The sequence below is a fragment of the Galleria mellonella genome, unplaced genomic scaffold, assembly GCF_026898425.1.
Source record: "Galleria mellonella isolate WM207_F2 unplaced genomic scaffold, CSIRO_AGI_GalMel_v1 utg1073, whole genome shotgun sequence".
NCBI lineage: Eukaryota > Metazoa > Arthropoda > Insecta > Lepidoptera > Pyralidae > Galleria > Galleria mellonella.
This window is the reverse complement of record NW_026441969.1, coordinates 868,954-883,770: the sequence shown is the minus strand read 5'-3', so window position 1 is coordinate 883,770 and position 14,817 is coordinate 868,954. Positions and strand designations below refer to the sequence as shown.

The 14,817-nt window shown below is 34.7% G+C and overlaps 1 protein-coding gene across 1 annotated transcript in view; it reads left to right on the top strand.

Annotated features, from left to right (window-relative positions):
- The first annotated feature begins 435 nt into the window (after positions 1-435).
- LOC116413117 (uncharacterized) overlaps positions 436-14,817 on the top strand; it is a 67,102-nt gene continuing 52,720 nt past the window's right edge. Inside the window, exon 1 of the mRNA XM_052891869.1 lies at positions 436-516. The gene's annotated coding sequence lies outside the window, so the exon portion shown is untranslated. The remainder of the gene's footprint in view (positions 517-14,817) is intronic.

The window sequence follows — 14,817 nt, the reverse complement described above, 5'->3', positions numbered from 1 at the left end:
TTTTATAAATTATTTCAATTAATATATAGAATTTATTTATATTTAGTTGAAAGGTAAAATATATACGTTCGTATAAGTTATATACTGATTGAGGGCGAAATTAAAGGCCACCATAACGGGTGTACATGTGTGAGTTATGGAAGTGGATATAGTAAGAGATAAATATAAGAAACAATTGTCTATCTAGGTATTGTAAACAGCATTCAACAGGAGACCCATAGGCATGATAATGTATTTTGCGACGACGTGATGCTGTGTATGTGTTTATCAATTGGTTATTTATCATGTGGTTAAGATGCCAAGAGTTAACAATAAACAAACATACTCATGTTCATATTTACAATATTAATAAGGATTAGAATGTGACAATTTAAATTGGAGGATAATGATTATGTTTGGCGCGTTGTGCAGTACGCTCGTGGATGCTGGTGCTCCGCAACGAGTCTGTGCTGACCGCGAAGTGGAGTGCGGTCGTTAGGCGCTGGCCACGCATACGTGCGCGGCAACTTGTTGCAGGTATTTGCATAGCATTAATATTATTTTTATTAGGCTGCGTGGTCTTGCCATAGAATAGGTCCCTCCTACCTCTCCCGTGAGTGTCGTAAGAGGCGACTAAGGGAGAGCGAGGGATGGCCAGCAGCGTCGCTACTAAAACATCTCCAAAAAGTAACTGCGATAGCAATTACTGGCAAATCCCCTAGGGGAGGCTTATGTCCAGCAGTGGACAGTTAACGGCTGTTATGATGATAATGATGATGATGATCATTATTATTTTTATTGTAGAAGATAGATAAGAGTATTTCAGTAGTATCCGAAATAAGTTTTCGCAGTAAATATTAAGCATTGAACATACTTCATATAACTAAATACCAAATATTACGTAAACCAATACCAGAGAGAGAATTTGTATAAAATTTGTGAACTATGCCTCTGTCCCACTTGTGTTTCTGCCCTGAAGCAGCTGTACTTACATGAGCGTGTTTTGTTTTAAAGTGAAATAGCAGTGTAGTTATAAGATTCGAAGGCATATTACCTTAGTTTTCAAGAGAGGCAACGCAGGACAACTGGCTATTCAACGATTACTATGTATACAGTAGTATCCATGGTGCTACTTATGTCTATAAGTTTGGTATAGTTATGGTTATCACTTTCTATTAGATGGTCCAACAACATTTTTGTTAATTAGACACTGGTGTTCTTGCACTGGTGTATTGTTATTTGCGTCGCGTTAAATCCCGGTTGGGTATTTAAAATACGCGTCAATGACGGAAAAGTTTGGAATTAATTATAAGTAACAGATGTATAAAATAAGGTAGGTAACGCGCACGTGACACCCCTAGTGTTGCAGGCGTCCATAGGCTACAGTAACCAAGTATTACTAGTCGGGCTGTATGCTTGTTTGCTACCTTCGTAGTATAAAAAAATACCGCGAGGAATATATATATATATATATATATATATAACAAACAACATTACTATATTCTTCGAAAGTTTTTTAATACTTGTTTTTTTTTTGTCATATCATAAGTAATCCAGGAAGCATAAAGGAGTACCGACATATTTTACCTCAGTCATTATATTTACTAAAATTTATAAGCGTCATGAGTGTTCTTCTCTAGAAATCTGTCCGATTCTAAAATAAGAGCATACGGGTATGCGACCCCGGCCTCCCGAGCCGCTGCAGTGTCCCCCCTTTTCTTTTCCACATTAGTCCCTTATTCCTCCTCAATCCATTCATCCATACCGTAGGTGGCAGAAACCACTAACAAATGCATTCCCAGGCGGCCGGTCGTAAAACTATAAGCCAAATCTTTTTGTACATAATACGGATAAAAACCATATTACGCCGACCCCAAATAATAATTGGGATAAGGGTAGGAAGATGATTACACTTATTGAAATTTGTCTCTTTTTATACCACTGAGGTGACAAACAAGCATACGGCCCACCTGATGGTAAGTGGTTACTGTAGCCTATGTACGTCTGCAATACTAGGGGTATTACGCGCGCGTTGCCAACACTGAAGAAATTTCTTTACCCCCCTTTTGAAGAACCCCATGCTGTAGTCTCTTGGGAAAACCTCGGCAGGGAGCTCATTCCATAAACTGAGTGTTCGTGTTAGGAAACATTTCTAAAAAGGCGTTGTACGCGACCATTTAGGCTGTAGGATATGAGGATGAACTCCCTGTCGATGGCGAGCTGTGCGATGGAAGAAAGTGACCGTGGGTATCATATTGAACAATTTCTCTGAGCACAATCCGTTGTATAAGCGGTAGAACACGCAGAGTGAGGCAAAATCTCTCCTAAGACTTAAGGGTTCGGTACCGCTTCTAAGCCGGGGATCATGGACAGCTCTCACAGCTCCTCGTTATCTCATATAAAATCAATACTTTGATTTATTTCTACCTCGTCTTAGGGAGTGACCCTTTAAATAGCTAAATAATTAAACGAATCTATTACCACTTCTATCGTTTGTGAAACACGATAGCCGCGGCCGAGTGCTGTCAACGCTGTCGTCGCATCAAATTTAATTATTAATATTATATTGTGAAAGGAACACGGACCAGTGTTATGTAATATCTTTTTAACCGACTTCAAAAAAGTAGGTTCTCAATTTAGTTGTATTTTTTTTTATATTTGTCACTTCATCAATCCGTCAGTTGTAAACCGATTTTTAGTTTTCTTTTTATCTGAAAGGGTATACTTACAGATTTGTCCTATGGAGATTTTATCGAAATCGATTCAATAGTTTAGTTTTTAAACCGACTTCAACTGTGTAATATCAAGAGTTTTTAGGGCCCCCTCGTTGTATACAAAGGTGGTATCACATGAATTATCAGATGATTGACTTTTTTAATGGATAATAATGGAATGATAACCCCGCCCGCGCTATCGGTATACACCGACGGGGCACCAGTGAGAGATGATAGGTGAGGATGAAGCAGGCAGTTCGCCCATCGTGACGAATTCAACAAGAATTGTTCACGATGGTTTCCAGGGGGAACCACGTGGACGTCGACCTAATAAAGTATATTGCTAGCAATGGGGCTGTCAAACTCCATTGCTAACAATCCCTTTACCCCCGGCCAGCTAGTATTACCACAGTGTACGTAATAGTGTAATAATAAACAGCAGCCATAACGTGAAAGACCTTTTATTAAACAACCTCGGAGCGAGCTCGCAAGGATTTTCTCTGACAGGAAGCTACCTGATGGAATATGATGGATAAGGTGTCACGCTATGATTTATATAAGGGATCAGAAGATATGAGCGCGTAAATTAATTCCAAAGGATTTGTGGAAATTGTATTCACATTCTATCTTATATTTGTTTGTCATTTCAGACATATGAAAGAGTAGTCGCTTCTAGATATGTAACTGCTTTAGAAATCGATATATATATAATAAAATCGTAACTGGTCGCTGTCTGTACATGGAAGATATATAAGAAAATCTGTTATAGGGGGACTTTATGAGCGCAATAGAACCCAAAATAATAATTTTTAGTATTTATGTCTCTTTCCTGTATGTGTTTGTACATGCTGATCTCAGAAACCTCTTAACCGATTTTAATGCGGTTTTCACTAACACACATTTAGTGTTTGTTTATTTCAATCAGTTTATAAATTATATATATATATATATCGAGCTAAAGAATCACATATAAAATGCTATAAAACAACCGATCAGGTGAATTTAGTGAAACTTTTTTTTATTATATGTATAAATTTTCTAAAAGGGTCGGATTTCTAGTTTAAAAAAAAATATTTGAATTGTGGCCCTAAATATTTTTAGTCGGGTTACTGTACACAGAATATTCTAGCATGAAAACTAGAAGACGGATGTGTGTGACACTTCACTAAACAAGAAAAAAATGTTTAGTTCATGTTTTAATAAATTTATTATTTTAATAGTTCATTTCAAAATAAGAAAATGATGGGAATATTAAATATTACAACATTATTAAAAAAAACATAAGAATTAATAAACGAATTCAATGGTGATAAAATAAAATGGATTAATATAAAAAGAAATTCTATCGATCGTACGAAAAATAATATTTTCTTATAGTTTTTTTATTCTGTGTATGCATAACATGTCTTCATTCATTCTGAACGGATTTTTATAATATGTACATTATGAAATTACTATGTTATTGTTTGTGACAATTGTGTTGGCTATATCCTGAAGTGTTTTAAATTGTACACAGAACTTTACGTTACAGCGTCTCGTCTCACACTGCGGGCTACAACTCGCATAGTCCGGGGGGAAAGGGATTGTTAGTAATGGAGACTAAAATCCCATTGCTAACAATATACCCAACCAGGTCGACCGCCCGCGGTTCCCCTGGAAACTATCATGGTTAATTCCTGATGAATTCATCATGATGAACTAACTGGCCTGTTTTCATTCTCATCGAGCACCCTTCTCTGGTGCTCCGCCAGCGTATCTCGTTAGCGCAAGCGGGGTTACCATTCCATTTTCATTCATCGGAAAAAAAAGAAAAAATCTCGCATAGTCCGTGTAGACTCGAATCGGTGTGAGCTTGGCGAGGGGCGAGACGCTGTGACATAAAACGCCGTATGCACCCTGAATAAGACATTCCCATTCCCGATGACTCCATCGGAATATTTTAACAAGATAAAAAAGGAAAAGACAACATGTCGAATGATCGACGAACGAAGATCGAAACGAATCAATTGTCAGAAATGGCAAAAATAGTAAGTTTTTTTTTATACAAATTAGAATGGCAAACAAGCTGACGGCCCACCTGATGGAAAGTGGTAATCGTCGCCTATAGACATGAGCAGTACCATGGACATAACAGAGTACCTATACTGTTTCGCCCATGATACCCCCCATGCCTTGCCATTTTTGACGACTCGGGTGTTATTCCTCTGTACCCAGCAAATTCACGCCATATTCCACCCTTCAAACCGAAATACAGCCATGTAAACACAACTGCTTCACGGTCGAAACACGAATGGGACAGAGGTACCCAAGCAAACGACTTTTGTACAAAGTCTCCTTCTAGTAAAAAGTTCATAAAATTTCCCGTTTTACTGGTATATAGACGTCGTTGAAAAATTAAGACAAATTTGAAAAATAAGATTTTTATATTTCTTTTCGCTATTGGTATATTTTTCTTTCCATTTCACTTTCTATAGTAAAATTTGATCACAAATTCTATTTTAATCCCTTATCTTTATTTAAATATAGTATAAGAACTATTTATCATCAAAACAGTATACACAAGATATCCCACAAACTCATGTTTAATTGTAACAAATTACATAACCCCGTGCTGCTTAAAATGAGGGCAAAATTAGTTTCTCGCTCGGCGCCTTTTAAGGCTCCCTAGTTTGAACGGGCGGGGTTTAACTGCTGAATATATGATACCTAACCGCTGCATCTCTTAGGAACTAAGTTAATTACGTCCAAACGAAGCTATTGTTACAAGACTATAGTTAGATTAATCCACGATGGTTAATTTTAAACTTTCGCATTGTTTACACATATTTTAAATATAGAAATGGGACTTAACGCGATGTAAAAGTTATTACAGGTAAATAGTATCTGCATACTTGCTTCTTTATTGCCGACGTTTCGACGTGGATTACACCACGTGGTCACGACAGGAGTGAAGTGATCGGCGTGAAGGGTGGCTTGATAATGGTGACAGTGTGAAGGTATACGAAGAGAGTACGCGAGCTGCCAGACGATACGATATATACCGCTAAACAGCGGTTTATTTTCGCCAACTTTTAATTTATGGTTACTTGATGTAGATAAACCTGCTTATATAATATTTATCTTGAAAGGGTTAATACAATTTTAATAAATTTGATAATGACATAAAATTAATTAAATCTAATGGGATTTGATTGAATTAATGAATGTAAAAGTCAATAAAGCGAAGCACAAAAAGTCGGATTATTTTATAATGATTTTTTAACCTCCCAATATAATTTTCAAGTTATAATTAACTTAAAAACATTATCGCTTCTGACTTTCAAGATGGTTTATTTAACTTGTGTAACAAATTATTTTTCTTATAAACTTTAACGATCCATCATTATTTTGTCTAATAACTCAACGTTAAAAACTCTTTCCGAGCTTGTTTTACTACGAATCCATGAATCCTCCTACATTAATTTCATCAAGTCATAATTACATTACAAGTCGAAATTAAAACGTTACTAAATAGGCTTAAATTGAGGTTATGGGAAAGGCTGTGGTACGGATAATATAAAAGCGGCTGTGGATGGTAACAAACAGGTAGCAAAGAGGATCCTTAATATCTATTAAGGCAATTTGAGCTACTCGGTATTTGTGCAAACGTCAAATTTATTTATAAATAAACGTTCCACAGAAATACGATAACGCTAAATATTATAGCTTTAAGTTTAGTTCCAATTAATTATTTATCAAATAAACTTTATCACGACCATAGAATGAAAGGAAACGAATAGCTAATTGAACATCGACGTAATCGAAGACAGCTTTGTAACGAAGTTAATGAAACAAACGAACTCTGAGTAAATTTATCTAGAAAATACAAATTCAATGTTGAAACTTGAACTGGCGAACAGAAACGGTGTCAGTTTCCATCACAATTGTATTGTAATGACGGTAGAAATGGAAGTCAACACGAAAATTGGCCAGAAGAAACGTAAAGCTTGTAAATCAAAAGTCGCAATCAACGAAATCAAGATAGAATAAGTTAGGATTGCCTCTTATTGGGGCTGAACTTCATTATGGGGGACAATAGAAGGCTGTAGACGGCGAGAAGGGGAATTATAGCAATTATGCAAATAAGTTGTCAATTTATGACGCTCTTTTGTAACTTAGTATTCTTAAATTATTGGCCCTGATAAGCGCGCTAATGCGAGTTAACAGTTTGACCCTGGAGTTTAAAATTTGCCTAATTAACTGAATTCAAATTTTACCAAAGTTTAAAATGTTGTCTACTTTTAAGCGAGTTTCAGTAAAGGAGTTTTTCAATTCACCTGTATATTTTTTTTAGACTAATTTGTTATTTTATAGGTATCTTCGGTAATTCTGAAGCAATTTTTTATATTTTTTTTTTGCGATTAAATTCAAAATGGAGATACTTAATGTTTATTACCTCAGAACTCGGTCAGTTGTGAATTGATTTAGAAAATTCTTTTTTTCCAGACAAAATATGCCTTTAAGACACTACCGACTAAACTGTCTTTCAAAAAAACATTCACGCTCACTTTTTTACTTCACCCGACCAGTAAATGCTTTATATTATTCTCAATTTCGTGTATAATATAATATATGTCATATATGTGTAAGTATATCTGTTATTTATATATATTTATTCTTTTATATACATATCTAATTTTAGTATGTATGTATATCAATAATTACTAGTACCGCATTCGAGTATTCTGACACTTCCCTATGGTTGACTGGGAGAGAATGCTTTTAGCATTAAGTCCGCCATGTACATATATACACATATATGTACTAATGAATAAATAAATAAAAAATAAAATAATTAAATATACTTACAGACTGATCCCATATCAATTGTATCAATATTAGTCCGGCAGTTTAGTTTGAAATCAAATTAACTAGTATTGCCATAACTAAAGTTTTTTTTTTATTGAAACACTCTCTTAATTATAATTATATGTAGTTGTCGTTTTTTGTGTGCGCCAAAGAGATATAGTTGCTACATAACAGTAAAGTCTACACATGCGATTCTAAACTCAAATATTTCATTAGACACATTAGTCAAGACATCTCGTTATTTATTAGTGTTTGTCACGACCGAAGTCCCTGTTTGTTATACGTGACACAAATAAAATAAAGAATCCGGAAATCCCAACTTTATTTATATGGAGGGAAAAGGAACTATTAGTAATGGGGATTATCAACTCTATTACTTCTTTTTAATGCTCCCCTGTAGGAGTGCAGCATTTTTTATCTGATTTTATGTCCTTCCAATTTTTCCCTCACTCTTTACTGCCATTTTTCCTTTCATTTATTTTATTTATTTATTTTATTTATTCATTAGTACAAATATGTGTACATAGCGGACTTAACGCTAAAAGCATTCTCTCCCAGTCAACCATAGGGAAGTGTCAGAATACTCTAATGCGGTACTAGTAATTATTGATATACATACATACTAAAATTACATATATAAACGAATAAATATATATGAATAACAAACATACTTATACATGTATGATATATACTATATTATACACGAATTTGGGAATAATATAAAGCACTTACTGCTCGGATAAAGATAAAAAGTGAGCGTGAACGCTTTTTTTGAAAGACGGTTTAGTCGGTAGTCTCTTAATGGCATTACTTACTGCCATTTTTCCTTTCATTCCTCACATTCATTCCATTTTCCAGTTACAACTCTATTACTAGCAATATACTCTATCAGGTCGATCTTCTCGCGGTGCCTCCTGGAAACCATCGTGATTCATTGGTAAATTTGTCACGATAGGCTAACTGACTTGTCTCATCTTTATTTCTCATCCCCCACTGGTGCCCCGCCAGTGTATACCGATAGCGCAGGCGGGGATACCATTCCATTATCATCCATTAAAAAAACCTTATTTATATCACACTGCTTAGTACATTAAAGTTCTGTACAATGTGTGTATCCATTAACCACAAAGGAAAGGTACGGAACCCTTTTCGGCGTATAAAGCGTGTATGGACTTCCGAGGTGAGCATCAATACAAAGTTTCGTGTTTAGAAAATATTCACTGCTACCTACAGAAATGTAGCGAAGCAAAATGTACGCACAGCGGCGCCGTAATAATATTCGGGCTTATTGATATTATAAATGTGAAAGTTTATGATATGTTTGCAATTTTGAAGTTTTAAATATTTTATTTTATTTATTTATTTATGCTTTATTGACCACATTACAAAAAAAAAATGTCTGGTACAAAAGGCGGACTTAATACTAAATAGCATTCTCTCCCAGTCAACCTTTGGCAAAACAGAAATTTTATTATGCGGTGAAAAAAATTATAACACATACAATAGAGATTATATAAATATACATACATGAATATATTAAACAAATATTACATAAATATACAAATATGTAAAAAAAATACATATATACAAATATAAATATACATATATAAATATACCTACTTATAGATTATATAATTGGGTTTTTTTTTGCTAAAATCAGACTGAGATAATCGATGCTCCCAGGCTCACAAGCGGTATCGAACCCTTAAGTCTTAGGAGAGATTTTGCCTCACTCTGCGTGTTCTACCGCCTGTACAACGGATTGTGCTCAGAGAAATTATTTAACATGATGCCTGCGGCCACTTCCTATCATCGTAAGGCTCGCCATCGGCAGGGAGTTCACCCTCATACCTCACAGCCTAAATGGTCGCGTACAACGCGGTTTCAGAGATGTTTTCTCCCACGAACACTCAGGTTATGGAATGAGCTCCCTGCCGAGGTTTTCCCAAGAGACTATAGCATGGGGTTCTTCAAAAGGGGGGTAAAGAGGTTTCTTCAGCAACGCGCGCGTAATACCTCTGGTATTGCAGGCGTTCATAGGCTACGGTAACCGCTTACCATCAGGTGGGCCGTATCTTGTTTGCTCCCTCAGTGGTTTAAAAAAAAACTGAGATAAGGTACACCGATAGATTTCATATATTATTGATATAGTAAGCTAAGGTATATGTAACGCGGTTGGTAAATATTGAAATAGGTTTAATTATGATAATACACCAGAGGGAGACTTTGTACAAAAGTCGATTGCTTGGGTACCTCTGTCCCATTCGTGTTTCAACCGTGAAGCAGTTGTATTTGCATGGCTGTGTTTCGGTTTGAAGAGTGGGATATGGCGTGAATTTACTGGGTACAGAGGAATAATACCTGAGTCCTCAGAAATGGCAACCCATGGGGAGTATGATGGGCGAAACAGTATACTCTGTTATGTGCATGGTACTGCTCATGTCTATAGGCGACAGTTACCACTTTCCATCAGATGAGCCGTCAGTTTGTTTGCCATTCTAAGTTGAAAGTCTCAACAATCAATATCTTAGTATTTAGGAGCCGATTTCAGTTACTTATTTTGTGAAAGGTTTACTCGTGTATTGGCCTTTACTAATTTTATAAAATTCCTAAATTATACCATTAGAACTTTTACCGGAAACTTTGAAAACTTAAAACTTAATTTAGTTTGTGTAACGAAGTGGTAGTTGTTAGTAATTGGGGACGAGCCCAACTTTTTTCAAACTTAATTTTTATTCCGGGACGATCTTTCCGGTATGTACGTGCAAAGTTTCGGTTATATTTCTTTGAAAGTTGTCTCTGACAATTTCTTAGTTTACATACTTTATTTGTAGTTCTATGTCAATTTAAATTTCTGATTATCTTTCAAATGATGGAATAACAAATTAATCGTGGTGACGGTAGCAGACTCGCCCCTGCCATGTTTTATTTTTAATAATATTCTTAATAATCCCAACACTCCATCTTACTTCCCATCTTAACTCCGTTCCCGGTTTCAAATCCTGCCCCCTCCCACACGTCCCAAGCGTGCTTGCCTGTTCCAGTCCAAAGTTTTAGAACTCCCTTCTTGCAAGACCCAGTTTTTTGGAAACTCTTTCACATTTCGTGCTGCACAACTGTGGAACAGGCTACCTGCTGACATACGGGATAGTCCTTCCATTACTTCCTTCAAGAGAAGACTGAAATCACATCTTTTAATCAATTGTACATGATGATTCTATGCACTTATACATATGTATATTTATTTATCTATTCACTTATTTACGTATTTATTTATTTATTTATATATTTTTTCACGATTTGTGTTTGTTGTATTTACATTGTTTTCACCGGTACCTTTCCTGCACTGGACTACCCAAATTATTTTCTCTCTAACTATACTGGGTTGGCTGGAAGAGATCTCTTTCAGAGATAAGCCTTCCCTTGCTAACAAGTTGTTAAACTAATCGTCGCATATATTGTGTAAGTGCAATAAAGAATATATATAATAATAATCTATATGCATAACTAGCACGACCCGACTTCACACTGAAGGATATTTTCAGAACATTTAAAAAAAGTGATTATTGTGACATAACGATAATAGTTGGACATATAGTATCGCAAAGTTTTTTGTAGTTATTGATATTTTCTTTAATATTGTAGAACATACTTTTGTTCTATCACCAATAGATTGCACAGCGCGCGCGACGAAAGATGTTTTATAGCATTTTTTTACACCTTGAGTTACGTTACTAAACTTTTAGTAAAGATCCCTAATCTTTTCTAGCAATAAATATAGGCAATGTTACTCAGGGTATAGTTATATATATAGCTTTCTAATGATGAAAGAACTTTTGAAATCGGCAAAGTAGTTTTTAAGTTTATTCATTACAAACATACACACAAAAATACAAATCATTCCTCTTTATACTCGTAATATTAGTGTAGATGTAGATATAACTGGATGTCTGTACATGGAATATATATAAGAAAATCATAAACAATAAAAATGACACCTGAGTCCTCAGGAATGGCAACGCATGGGAGGCATCATGGGCGAAACAGTATACTCTGTTATGTCCATGGTACTCCTCATGTCTATAGGCGACGGTTATCATTTTCCATCAGGTCAGCTTGTTTGCCATTCTAAGTTGCATAAAAAAAAAATAATTAAAAGGTGTAATTAATTTGATTGCATGAGCTCGTTTGTTAATTTACTTGTGTCATAAATGGCTGAAATAGAGTGTTTATCTATCTCCTTTGCTTCTTAAATTCCGCTCTAATTAAAAGAGCCTACTCAGACATGACCTTAGTTTTATTAAATTTTATATAAAACACATTGGATTAAACCCAATAATAAAATACTATATTTATTTGTTTATTTAACTCTTTATTGCACCAAAAACATAAAAATAAACAATGACATATGAACAATTGAACTCAGATATAATAGCATAAAGTGCAGGTTAAAATGTACATATAAAGGTACAAAAGGCGGTCTTATCGCTAGGGCGATCTCTTACAGACAACCTTTAGTTAAAGGAGAACAGATAGAACTATATTAGTGTCCTATCGATTGTAGAATGACTTATTGATACCTATACATAGTATATAGTTCTTTGAATTACTTTAGGTCCACCAAATTGCCACAGTTCTAGAGCTAATTACAAAGTAACTTTTTAATTTATCGCCAAAATGTTGCATTGTATGAACAATAAATTATATTCCTTCATACTCCTTGAAAAGATTTTTCATTAGAAACCTACCTACAAAGTTTCAATTTCCATCTAACAGGGTCCGTATCGAAGTGTTGCAATACGCTTGTTATGAACTAGCTTTATTTCCTATTATTTTACCAGATTTCGTCCGTATGACCATGATATGTTCACTGATTGGGATATCGATACTATCACTGTTATATATATATATATATATATATATATATATATATATATATATATATATATATATATATATATATCAAATTTATGAAATTCAAATCATCTTTTTTCGAACAGACTTGCTTACGACTATTATATTTCTGGTTAGCATACTTATTTCTTGCATACTTTTTGTGAACAATATTATCGACTGAACTCTATGTATCTAAAAATATTTTAAACTGTAAATTACATATTATACAGATGAAACGTCTGTACTCCTAGTAACAAATCATTGTGACACATAAAGCAAGAATCATTTCCGTACAACTTTCTATGCGGAAAAAGAAGTTCTATTCCTTTATACTGTACGCTCTTTGTGCCATCAAATATGAAATAGTATTTGTGCGTGAACCAAAAAAATGCTATGGAAAAGGATTTTTTCCAACCACTAAATAAAGGAGTTTTTACAGTGTACAGGTTAACATTGAAATCATTGATATTGTATATGAACCCTAAAGACGTACACAAAGGATTATGTACTATTTTTTGCACTGATTCGATAATGCACGCACGCTCCGCGGCACGTGTGTTCTCGTTCACCGCTCCTTCGATACTGACCGCAATTGACATTTCTGATAGATGTACCCTCATGTATATACACTCGAGACAGTATAGTTATTTTTGGTCCATTAATATTTATTAGTAACAATGTTTTTAAAGCTAATGTTAGTAATTCGATTAAATATTTTTTTTAAAAACATTTACGTCTATTGTTACAAGAAAAAAATTTGTTTGAACTAACATGGTGCAATCAGCTGTCCAGTTTAATATGTGAGATTTAAAGTGGTATTAATTTTTCGAGCAATTTTTTTATGAGAAAAAAGGCTCATTTCTCTGGTTAATGGATGTTAATTATTTCAGTTTAAAGTAAGTAATTATGGCGCAGTTCTGGATCTTTGGGGTAATGTGTAGCTTAAACAGTTTGATGGATTTTATAAATGGGCTACTATTTACTCTTTTTGGAGTAAATTTGATATAATTTTGATTAAAGTTGGTTTATTCAGAGCACAATCTGGATTATTTACTTCTGTATTGTTTTCATGCTTTTTATTTTGTGCGCCAACGAGTAAAATAAATAAGAGACCAATTTCAAAAGTATATTTGTTGACCCCAATCAAATAAATTCCCGATATAATTCTCATGAATTGCTGGCAAGTACCGCGCCGGCCGGCTGAAGATATATCGTTGCCAATCCCGCGTTCGGACAGTAAACGCCAATTGCCACAGTCCATCGCCAGATTTCATTCGCAATATTACCGCGCCCTCGATATTGGACGGTCAAATGACACACTTCAATAAATTATACTGTACATGTTTCATATGTGAACGACATTTCTGTATACGACCTGTATAGAATGTGGCAAACCCTATTAAAAGATATGAATTTTTGTGAATATATGGTAAATGGAGATTCGACTGCAATTTTTCTGTGTATTATGCGATAGTTTTATAAGAATATCTATAGATTAACAAAACTCAAGTAAAAAGACATTCCAAATGACGTCATTATCATTTCAGCTATTACCTGTCTACTGCTGGACATAGGCTTTCTCCATAGACTGCCATAAAGAACGGTTCCACGATTTCAAGCCATCTACATCCACTGACTACGTGTACTGTATTTGAAATTGTCATTTTATCTAGTGAGGGGTCGTCTTAGACTGCGTTCGCCTATACAGGATCACCACTCACTTTCTTCCTTTCTTCTTGATGATAATTAGGATGTCCCAATATCAAGTAGATACGGGATAAAGGAACGAAAGAAGAAATTACGTTTAGAAATCAGTACCTGCTGATGGTTCTTTTACAATTAATACTGTTCATTATTTCGTCTGCCGTCTGGTCCCGGTATAGACTAGGCCACCCCTTCCTTTCCCGTGGGTGTCGTAAGAGGCTGTGACGGTTCGCCTATAGTACAATAGGTTTAATACCATAAGTACATAAAAGAAACAGGGGTTCCTATGGGTGACCGCTGCGAAAGCTGAGCTATTTAATATAAACAAACTTTAAAGTCAAGGTTCACAATAGTGTACAGAGAAGACGTTACCATATATGAAATATTGACACAGAAGGGAAACTCCTTTGATGTGTTTCCAAAGTGTAGTGGATGTCACAAGAAAATTAAATAAATTAAACAAAAATATATTATATTTTATATATAACCAAATTATAGTTTACCTTTTAATCATCAGGTGTAAAAAAGATACATACAACACAGTTTAATAAGGTTTATGAGAGCCTTTAAAGTTTTATAAATTCGATAATCAATTTAATATAAAATACCAAAATACGTTAACATATAATTAAATTGAATTTAGAGAAAAGTTCAGTTCGAATAATAGGCTAAATCT